Raw genomic sequence first — 12,472 nt, 5'->3', positions numbered from 1 at the left:
ATAGGTATAGAAGAGAGTAAAGATTTCCAACATAAAGGGCCAGTAAATATCTTCAACAAAATTATAGAAACAAACCTCCCTAACCTAAAGAAAGAGATGCCCATGAATATACAAGAAGTCTACAGAACTTCAAATAGTTTGGACCAGAAAAGAAATTCCTCCTGTCACATAATAATCAAAACACCAAATGCACTAAACAAAGAAAGCATATTAAAAGCATTAAGGGAAAAAAGGTCAAGTAAAATATAAAGGTAAATCTATCAGAATTACACCAGACTTCTCACCAGAGACTATGAAAGCTAGATGATCCTGGGCAAATGTTATAAAGACCCTAAGAGAACAAAAATGTCAGCCAAGGGTACTATACCCAGCAAAACTCTCAATTACCATAGGTGGAGAAACCAAGATATTCCATGACAAAACCAAATTTACATATTATCTTTCCACAAATCCAGCTGTACAAAGGATAATAGATGGAAAACTCTACCACAAGGATGGAAAATACACCCTAGAAAAAGCGAAAAACTAATCTTTCAACAAACCCAAAAGAAGATAGATACACAAACATAAAAATACCATCAAAAATGACAGGAAGCAACAATCACAATTCCTTCATATCTCGTAACATCAATGGACTCAATTCCCCAATAAAAAGACATAGACCAACAGAATGGATATGTAAACAGGACCTAACATTTTGCTGCATACAAGAAACACCACTCAGTGTTAAAGACAGACACTACCTCAGAGCAAAGGACTGAAAAACAATTTTCCAAGCAAATGGTCCCAACAAACAAGCTGGAGTAGCCATTTTAATATTGAATAAAATCGACTTTCAACCTAAAGTTATCAAAAAAGACAAGGAGGGGCACTTCATACTCATCACAGGAAAAATCTACCAAGAAGAACTCTCAATTCTGAACATCTATGCTCTAAAAGCGTGGGGCTGTGGGTGTTGAGAAGAGGGGGGAGGGAGAGAGCCCACGTCTGGCCAGAGGTCCTGTGCTTTGGGCAGGTGGGGGTAGGAGGACTGCTGGCCGCTTTCCACTTGTTCCCGGGTGGGTATCTGGCTGTGTGAAGCCACTGACCCCACTCGGCAGTGGGTGTACAAGGGGCAGCCCCCATACCAGGTTCTAAGTCTCTGGCATCCCACGCTGGATATGGCAGAGGAGCTGAGAACAGAATAGGGTCCCAGGGCAGCACCAGGCTACAGAAGATAAGGGAAGGGAGGGCAAGGGGAAAGAGGGTCCCACGCAGGCAAGAATCCTGAGTCCAGTCTGTGGCTGGAGCACAGGAAGGCCTTCTATCGGGAGGTTAGAAATGGCTCATTAGAAGAAAGCCTATCCCATCCTGCAAGCACAGCAGGCCTTGATGAACAGAGACAGTGTATGGTTTTAGAGCTTTATTGTAGAAAGGCAGGGGGAAAGAGAGAAAGTAGAAAGAGAGGAAGACCGATCATGGCCAAGAGGAGAGAAGGAGAATGAGAGAGAGAGAAGAAAGGCTAGAGATTAAGAGGTTAGAGTAAAGGGAGTAAGAAGAAACAGAGGAGAGAGTAAGAGAGCGAGGAGGGGCCAAGTAGTGCGTCTTATATTGGGTTTGTTATCTTGTTGCTAGGTAAATGGGAGGAGTCTAGCCTGAAGGTCAGAAGCTTGGGACATTGTGTACGTGACTACTAGCCACTCTTTTGTGGGGACTGTGGGGGATGGAATTTGGACAGGAGCCAGGGGTCCAGGAGACATGAGGGAATGCCTTCTGTCCCATGTAGGTGGGTATTACCACCACCAGGTTCTACCAGGGTTCAAACCTAAGCTCGACTGGAACCAAGCTGTCTGTGTATAGCCCATTGGCCCACACAAAAGGGCACCCATATTCATAAAAGAAACTTTAGTAAAGCTCAAAGCACACATTGTACCTCACACAATAATAATCAAAGACTTGAAAACCCTACTCTCATCAAAGGACAGATCATGGAAATACAAATGAAACAGAGACACAGTGAAATTAACAGAAGTTATGGACTAAATGGATTTAATAGATATTTATAGAACATTTCATCCTAAAACAAAAGAATATACCTTCTTCTCAGCACATCATGGTAATTTTTCCAAAACTGGCCATATAATCAGTCACAAAACAGGCCTCAACAGATACAAGAAGATTGTAATAATCCAATGCATCTTATCAGATGACCACGGACTAAGGTTGGTATTCAAGAGTAACAAAAACAACAGAAAGCCCACATACACATGGAAGCTGAACAATGCCCTACTCAATGATAACTTGGTCAAGGAAAAATAAAGAAGGAAATAAAGACTGTTAAGAATTTAGTGAAAATGAAGCCACAACATACCCAAACTTATGGGACACAATGAAAGCAGTCCTAAGAGGAAAACTCATAGCTCTGAGTGCCTCCAAAAAGAAACTAGAGAGAGCATACACTAGCAGCTTGACAGCACCCCTAAAAGCTCTAGAACAAAAGGAGGCAAATTCACCCAAGAGGAGTAGACAGCAGGAAATAAACTCAGGGCTGATACCAATCAAGTAGAAACAAAAAGAACTATACAAAGAATCAACAAAATGAGGAGCTTGTTGCTTGAAAAATCCACAAGATAGATAAACCTTTAGCTAAACTAACCAGAGGGCAGAGAGACACTATCCAAATTAATAAAATCAGAAATGAAAAGTAAGACAACAACAAAAACCTTGACAGGCAGGTAGATCAATGGAATAGAATTGAAGACCCAGAAATGAACCCACACACCTATGGTCACTTGATCTTTGACAAAGGAGCTAAAACCATTCAGTGAAAAAACGACAGCATTTTCAACATATGGTGCTGGTTCAACTGGCAGTCAACATATAGAAGAATCCAAATTGATCCATTTCTATCTCCTGTACAAAGCTCAAGTCAACATCCTTAATCATCAGGGAAATTCAAATCAAAACAACCCTAAGATTCTACCTCATACCAGTCAGACTGGTAAGATCAAAACCTCAGGTGACAGCAGATGCTGGTGAGGATGTGGAGAAAGAGAAACACTCCTTCATTGCTGGTGGGATTGCAAGCTGGTACAACCACTCTGGAAATCAATCTGGCAATTCCTCAGAAAATTAGACATAGAACTAACTGAGGACCCAGATATATTACTCCTGGGCATGTACCCAGAAGATGCTCCAACAAGTCACAAAAGAACACACATGGCATGTACTCACTGATAAGTGGATATTAGCTCAAAAGTTTGGAATACCCAAGATTCATTTCACAGACCACATGAAGCCCAAGAAGACGGAAGACCAAAGTGTGGATGCTTTAGTGCTCTTTAGAAGGGAGAACATAGTAATCACAGGAGGAAATATGGAGACAAAGTGTGGCACAGAGACAGAAGAAAAGGCCATCCAGTGACTATCCCACCTGGGGATCCATCCCATATATAGTCACCAAACCTTGATGCTATTGTGGATTCCGGGGAAGTGCTTGCTGACTGAAGCCTGATATGGCTATCTCCTGAGAGGCTCTGCCAGAGCCTGACAAATACAGAGGCTGATGTTCACAACCAATCATTGAATTGAGTGCAGGATCCATGATGGAGGAGTTGCAGAAGGGACTGAAGGAGCGAAGGGGGTTTGTAGCCCCATGGAGGGAGCAACAGTGTCTACTGGCTGGACCCCCTGGAGCTCCCAGAACCTGGACCACCAACCAAAGAGTACACATAGAGGGGCCCAAGGCTCTGACAGCATATGTGGCAGAGGATGGTCATGTTAGACATCAGCAGGAGGTAAGGCCCTTGGGCCTCAGGGTGCTCAGTGTCCCCAGTGTAAGGGAATGCCATGGTGGGAAGAGGGGAGTGACTAAGGAAGGGGAGTAGCCTAAGAGAGGCATGGAGTCGAGGGATTCCATAGGAGGTTTCTGAAGGGGAGATCTGGAAATGGGAAACGCTTGAAATGTAAATAAAGAAAATATCCAAAGAGAAAGAAAGAGAGAGAGAGAGAGAGAGAGAGAGAGAGAGAGAGAGAGAGAGAGAGAGAGAAGGAAGGAGAAAGGAAGAAATGGTATACTCATTTTATAAGGTTGCTAAGAGGACTGAACAAATTAACCCAAGAAGAATATTTGAAACTGCTTGCCACCTCAGAGTGCTATGTGAGCCTGGTTCTAGATTTGGTTTGCTTTTCACATCTGCTGTGTTTCAGCTTTCGCGTAGTTTCGGCATATGATAGCAAAATAATGATAACAAAGCAGGTGTTTTTCCTCATTCTGTGAACCATCATAAATGTTGTGGTGCAATGGACTGGAGAGTTATGAGTGAGCATATTGGAACTGTGGGGCTACCTGATTTATTGGAATATGAGAAGATCACCCTCTAGAACATGTACCTTTGGACCTGAAAGATGAAGTTTTACAAGATGGAAAAAATGAGGAGACTCAAAAGAGATGAATTGCCCTGTGAGAAAAAAAAGTGTGAGTGTAAGACTCAGGGGTCACAAAATGGCCTGGTTGAGGAGATCTGGACACTTTTAAGAAACTGAAATAGGTCATAGGTCAGAGATTTGGGAGGTGGGACAGAAGTGGAATATGAAATTAGCGCTGTGTGAAGGGACCACCACATCAAGGTGTAAAGCCTGTGTTTTACTGGAACAGTAAAAGAAAGCACTTGAGCAATTTTGTGCAGAGGAAAGATATACTCATATTTTGCTGTTGTTTTTATTGTTAGTAAGCTTCATACTTTACAGCAGGTTTAGGTTTACAAAAACAAATTTTACACTGGAAATCCACACAACATTCCCCCATATGTAATATTCTCTCTCTCTCTCTCTCTCTCTCTCTCTCTCTCTCTCTCTCTCNCTCTCTCTCTCTCTCTCTCTCTCTCACACACACACACACACACACACACACACACACACACACACACACATCCTCCATTGAAATGTTTCAGCTCTTACAACTGACAAACTACTGTAGATAAACTCCTCTCCACTGAGGTCCACAGATCACATTAGCATTCATCTTTGTGTTGTACAGTTACATAGCTTTGACAAATATATGGTGTTACTAAACTTTATTACACAAAACAGTTTATCATCCTATAAAATTTTTATTTTAGAAGAGACTATTACTGAAAACTAGGAGACAGACATAGCCTAGGTAGGGTAGAGATGAAACGAATTGCGTGTATAGCTGTAGTCTTGGAAAGGAGGATGGTATCTTGGACTCCAATAGATGTTTGGAATTTTGGAGAAGATATACAAATGCTAGATTTCAATAATGTGTTTAGGAGAGAATAGTAGTCAACTACTCTACATTTGAACACAATGATTGTAGTCATTTTTTGTTATTGAAATATATATTTTACCAATATCAAGCATGTTATACATTGGTAACATGGTTTTGTCACAACTTGCCATATAGGCAACCATGCAGACATGTAGACCTTCCCAATCCTTGTCTTGCTTACTGCTCAGAGCCTTCTCTACTCACACAGTGACTGATCTGGAGTGTGGAGGACCACTGAGAAGTACACATCTCCGTACACATATTTCATAGGCCAGGATACCATCATATGCAGCCTCAGTGGGTATCTTGCAAATAATGCACTTCTTATTTTTTAAACAGACTGTAGTTTCCTACTTAGCAACTTACCCTCCCTTTCTTCAGATCCTGAGACAGTAGCAAAGCTCCCAAATGAGGTAAGAAAGTTCTTTACTCCTTCAGTCATAGTGATTGTCTAAGAGGTGGGCATTGGCCCATCTGTTTAGTACACTGCAGTCTTAGGATTTGTATGGATTCAATGGCAAAACATTCTTACTGCTGCATCTGAACACAGGAGAGTACAGGGGCCAGCAGAGTGTCTGCATGCATGTGTATAGAGGCATCACAGAGAAAGAAAACTGAAAGAGGAAAAAACTCTGTTCCCAGGTATAAAAACTTGGGGTCAAGATACCTGGAAGTTGTGCCTCTTTCTGGAATATCAGTCAGGAAAATTCCCATCTTCTACTTTTTGCTTAAGGTCTTTTTCAACTGAGGTTCATACTGCTAGTAACTAATGAAGCCCTAATTGGCATAAACACCCTAGAGCCCTTCCAGGTCATATTAATAGATCTGATTTATACCTACTTCTACCTTTTAAAACAAGATGACCAATTTCAATTTGTCTCTCAATTCTTCAACTTCTGTAACTTAATATAGTCTTATATAGTCTTGAATGTGCTTTAGGAATGATACAATCCACAGTAGGTTGGTTAGGTCTTCCCATATCAACCAACTTAAAAAGACTCCACCACAGTGTGCACATACAGCAATAAAACATAGATAATGCTTCATAAAGACACTCTTCCCAGGTAGTGTTAAGATGACACTTAAAATCAACTCTCATAGGTTGGTGCTCTAGTTTTTGTGGCAGTGTGTCCTCAACTAATAGCTTAGAATCCTCGATCAGTTCTGGATTTGTTGCAAGTTTCTCAAATCTTTAGGCATACTGACCAATGATAAATTAAACCGTTAGCACATAAGTAATGGGTCTCATATGATACTGTGAATGGATACAATCTATTTTGTCCATTAATCTCTTGTGATTGACAAAATACATGTTTATCACAACTGCAATTAAGCCCATGGTAACATGTTTCCCAGAATATATGTTAAATGGTCTTCTGTATACCTAGATGTATACCTTAACCGACCATTTATACTGTAAGTGGTTCTCAACCTTCTTAATGTTGCAACACTATAGTTCCACACTTGCAGTGACACTCAAACATAACGTTCTATTTGCTGCTACCTCATAACTGTAATTTTCCTACTTCTATGACTTGTAATGCAAATATATGTTTTCTGGTGGTATTTTTGAGTTCACCATCCTCAAGTTGAGAGTTTGTACCTTACAGCATATTGTGATAAATGAATGTTTTAGATGTATCATGTCTCAGAATGTTCTACAAATATATACCTCTTTTACAAGGGTTCTATTTATCCTTGTTGCCTATAGCAAGGCTTCTCTCAATCTTTATATCACAGATAATGATATCTATATCTGGAGTGACCTGCAGTGGATCATAGATCTTCTATGTCTCACCCTATCATGCTGATGACTGAAAAAGGATTATCTTGAAAAACTAATATAGTTGTGAGCCTGAATTATTTCATAATCCTCTTCAGGGTCAGATTACTATAGTTCCCTCTATACCTCGTTCTCAAGTGAAGGAACGAGAGCCAATCCTCAAGGTCAAAAATCTAAAAGTAGACATATTTAAACCTAGAGTTGTCAGTCTTACTCATTTCCTATTATTATTGATTGTATTTGAAGTCTATTATCTTCATGGGCTTTGTTCAGGTTACTAAATAAAGTAATGTTAGAGTCCCATCTTTCACTTATTATTGGTATTTTTTAAAAATATTTTTATTAGGTATTTTCCTCATTTACATTTCCAATGCTATCCCAAATGTCCCCCATACCCTCCCCCCCACCCCCTACCCACCCACTCCCACTTTTTGGCTCTGGCATTCCCCTGTACTGGGGCATATAAAGTTTGCAAGTCCAATGGGCTTCTCTTTCCAGTGATGGCCGACTAGGCCATCTTTTGATACATATGCAGCTAGAGTCAAGAGCTCNGNGGTACTGGTTAGTTCATAATGTTGTTCCACCTATAGGGTTGCAGATCCCTTTAGCTCCTTGGGTANTTTCTCTAGCTCCTCCATTGGGGGCCCTGTGATCCATCCAATAGCTGACTGTGAGAATCCACTTCTGTGTTTACTAGGCCCCAGCATAGTCTCACAAGAGACAGCTATATCTGGGTCCTTTCAGCAAAATCTTGCTAGTGTATGCAATGGTGTCAGCGTTTGGAAGCTGATTATGGGATGGATTCTCAGATTTGGCAGTCTCTAGATGGTCCATCCTTTTGTCACAGCTCCAAACTTTGTCTCTGTAACTCCTTCCATGGGTGTGTCATTCCCAATTCTAAGAAGGGGCAAAGTGTCCACACTTTGGTCTTCATTCTTCTTGAGTTTCATGCATTTAGCAAATTGTATGTTATATCTTGGGTATCCTAAGTTTCTGGGTTAATATCCACTTATCAGTGAGTACATATTGTGTGAATTCCTTTGTGATTGGGTTACCTCACTCAAGATGATGCCCTCCAGGTACATCCATTTTCCTAGGAATTTCATAAATTCATTGTTTTTAATAGCTGAGTAGTACTCCATTGTGTAAATGTACCACATTTTCTGTATACATTCCTCTGTTGAGGGGCATCTGGGTTCTTTCCAGCTTCTGGCTATTATAAATAAGGCTGCTATGAACATAGTGGAGCATATTATTGGTATTTTTGCTTATGAGACCACTAACATTAAATCTGCAATAGCTTGCCTCCAGGTGCCCATGCTTCTGCTGTGCACTTCACAACCCTCACCATATCTTCTCATGGGTGATTACTTTATGATTATGCTCTTTCTACCAGATGCTAAGAATTATTTTGGCGTGTATGATCTCAATCAGATTATAGATAAGAGGGACAGTGTATAACGTGGGTAAGAGGGGAGTGTGACACATTTTCTGCAGTCCAAGCATCCCTGTGATGCACTGGCATTCTGGTAAGGTACCACTGTGTCCCAGAACTGGAGTGTCAGAAGGGAACAGAAACAATTAAGTGGTATAGTATTAATCTGATGAGTAGCTACTTGTCAAGATCCTAGAAATGCAGGCTGGTTAGGATTTAGTCTTCTGACTTAAAAAAAAAAAAGCTTTGTTCTAATGAAACAGGAGGTGCTGTCTTTCTGTCAAATTTGAATTCTTTTTCATTCCCCCATACTCTCCATCTGAAAATTAACCACCATCATTGGGATTCTATAGAGACAATGTTTCTTGCAACAGTGTGTAATTGATTTGACATCCATAGCCAGGCTTTAAAACTTTTATTTCTAATTGACAATATCACTTAGAGAACAATGTAATATTTTAATCCATGTTTATATTGTAGAATAATAATTATATCTACCTAATAAATGTGTCATCTCAAATACAGCCATGACTTTTTGCTGAAACATTCAAAAGTCTACTCTTCAGAAATGTTGAACTGCATCATTAGTGTGTTGAGGATGCTGCAAAGTCAGTCTCTAGAACCACTTCTCTGTGTCTGGATGGACCTATGAAGCCTTTGACTAACACTCCTTTGTTTCTATTGGAGAACTGTGCTATTAAAGTTGCAGCCCTTGTTGTCCCATGGCTATCTAAGATCTGTGCAAAATGGAAGACTCTCAGTGGGGCTTTACTTTCTCTGACTGACCATGTCTGGAGAGTGTGCTTGAATATGGGTAACTTGCTTTGTCTGAAAAATTGCCTGGTCCAGAGAGAGCTCTGCAGGCACTGCATAACTCAGCACACTGGCTACTATATTAGGACCAATCAGTCCTTCCAATCTACATGGTATTATAACCAATTAGCCCTTTCCAGCGAAACCCCTAAAAGCTCTTATATACCCTATCCCTGGAAAAATAAAGTAGAGTCATATTGCTGCTGCAGAAGTCTCCGGAAGTTCTTCCTGAAATATTCACAGTTGTTGCAAACCTTCTCACACTTTCTGCTCCCTTTGTCCTTACAAGCAGGGTCAGTGGCCAAGGACCTCCAAGAAGAAAGGAGAGCCACACACTTCCATCCTCCTCAACAATTTCTCTTCTTCCATAAATGTTATGAACATGACTTTTGTAGACTTTTACATGTTAGTGAGATAATGTAGAATTGTTCTTCTATCGCAGATTAATTGTGCTTAATATAATGTTCACCAGGAAAATTCATATTGTTGTTAGGGTTGAACAGGTACAAAGAACAGCATGTGCATGAACAACTAGAGAAAATACACCCAGAAGAGAGGGTTATCATTGTGTTACTAACAAATGGGCATTACTACTAACAGGATTAATAAGAGATGGGAGTCACTTTCATATTTAGCTGATTGGGAGCTGTTACTCTCTTCTTTTGTTTTGGTGAGTTAATTTGTCTCTGAAGCACTCAAAGGGGATTGGTAACATACAACTTCCATATGGGGTGATCACTTACTCAGCTTAAAAGAATAGCTGTGGAAACTAACTTTCTGGGTTTAGTTGTGGATTTGACATAGATTCCTTCATCTGATGTCAACCAACTATTCACATGCTCTGAGTGTCAGGGTGAGTAAGTTAAGTATATTTATCTAGCAATAGTGGTTTAGAGCTATATACATCAATAATAAAAGAATGGATAAGTAGACTGAGTCAAAAGGTAAGAGATGCATTTTGGGTGACACAATGAAGAAAATGATCTTTTAGACAGTGTTGGTTAGAACGCAAGTCAGACGAGCAATTATGGAAAGCAGAATCCAGGTTCACCAAAAACAAATTTTGACTAAATAACTCCACTACTAGATGTTTAAAGAAAATAAACTCATCACCTTAATTACGTCTCACCATATGGATAGAAAAAAAAAGAGTTTTCACACACAATAGGATCATAACCAGCATTTAAAAACACATGAATGTGTTCAACCTGGATGAACCTAGAAGACACTGCAAAGTAAAATAGCCATGTATTGAAAGACATGGCACTGTATGATCTCAAGTATGTGTAGAGTTTGTAGAATCTGACAACTGAAAGTCATTAAAACAAGAGAGTAAGAAACTATTTACCCAAGGTCAAAGGGTGGGAGTACTTGGGAGATTTTGTCCAGTATGTATGAAGTTCGAGTGACAGGATGATTAAGCTCTTGAGACTTAATGCTCATGATAGTGACCATAATCAATGACTTGTGTAATTGAATGTTCCTGAGAGTAGAGTTTTAATATTTTCACCACCAGAAAAAGGGATAATCATGTGAAGTGGGGGATATGTTAATTATCTCAATTTTGAAGATCACTTCACAAAGTATACTTATATAAAATCATTCTTATGAACATGAACACAGACAATTCACTTAGCTTTCCACTATATTTCAATAGATCCAGACAAGAACTAAACCTGGCACAGAGACCTATATATGTTTTAGCGTGAATAGAACCATTAAGTGCAACTCATCTATTATTCGAATCTGAGTGCCTCCTGAGAAGTGCTTTGTCTGAAAGTAGAGCTGTTTGTACTAAGCTTCCCCATTCCCAGTGAACTTCAGTTTTACAGCAGTGTTAACTGTGAAGCAGAATTTGGAATTTGGAAGAAGCAATGGATAATCACAAATTCAGGCTCTTCCTTTTCTTCTCTCCCTCTTTTCTGTTCTCTTTCTATCTTACTGGAGCACTACCAGAGCAGCTAACTCCAGCATTTGCTATGGAAGTATGACAAAAATATAGAAAGCTTCTCTTTTGAATCAGAGACTATATGCATGGAAATCAAAGGAACTAATATTAGCCACTAATAACTATGAGTCCACTGCTTTGTTAGTTGGTTTGCTGAAGTTTTAGCCTAAGGTAGCAATTTCAAATAATGGATTTTTAAATTATATTTTATGAGAATATTGTATTTTACTCCACACTATTCTTTGTTTTTCACATCTGATATATAATACTAAAGCTATTTCTCTGAAGCACTTGTTAAGAAGCACAAATGTGTGCATGGCTTCTCTTGTCCTATTTTTTTAGGAAAGTTCACCTTACTCTCTTTTTGTCTGTTTCTGACTCTGTCTATTTCTGTCTCTCTGACTCTGTTTTTCTGTATCTGTTTGTCTCTATCTGTCTCTGTGTGTGTCTCTCTCTCTCTCTTTCTCTTCTTCTGAGCATGTGTGCGTAAGTGTGTGTGTGTGTGAGTGTGCATATGCGTGTGCATGTGCGTGTGTGCATGAGTGTGTATGAGTGTGTGTGTGTGTGTGTGTGTGTGTGTGTGTGTGTGTGTGTGAGCGTGTGTGAGCGTGTGTGTACATGCCACAGCAGGTATATGGTGGTCAGAAGGCATCTTGTAGAATTTGGCTCTCTCCTCCCGCTATGTTTATCCTGAGGATTTAACCTAGGTTGTAAGGCTTGCTGGTAAATGCTTTACCTACAATACCTTCTCACTGGCCCGATACTCATCTTTCAATACATTGGTTCCAATAGCCAATAGCTAACTGCATCTAATGTTCCTAAGTTCCTGTCTTTAGCCATACATGTGCTTTTGAGTGATAGGTTTGTATCTATCTACATGATTGATTAATCTAGTATGTGACAAAGCTATGCCAGCATTTGCCCATCAGGTTTAAGCTATATGCAAATATTACTCTCATCCTGAATCCCTAGATCTCCATCTTCCCAAGTCTCTACTCTATTTCAAATTTTTTCTGTTTTTTTTTTTTTTAGATTATAATAGGACTACATAATTCTCTTCCTTTCTCCACTTAAAACCCTCTCATATAAATCCAGCCCTTCAAAGGATAATAACAGAAAAAAAACAATACAAAGACAGGAACCACGCCCTAGAAACAACAAGAAGGTAATCCCTCAACAAACCTAAAAGAAGACAGCCACAAGAACAGAATGCCAACTTTAACA

Source organism: Mus caroli, chromosome 15, assembly GCF_900094665.2.
Source record: "Mus caroli chromosome 15, CAROLI_EIJ_v1.1, whole genome shotgun sequence".
NCBI classification, from domain to species: domain Eukaryota; kingdom Metazoa; phylum Chordata; class Mammalia; order Rodentia; family Muridae; genus Mus; species Mus caroli.
Note: the sequence above shows the minus strand (reverse complement) of the source record.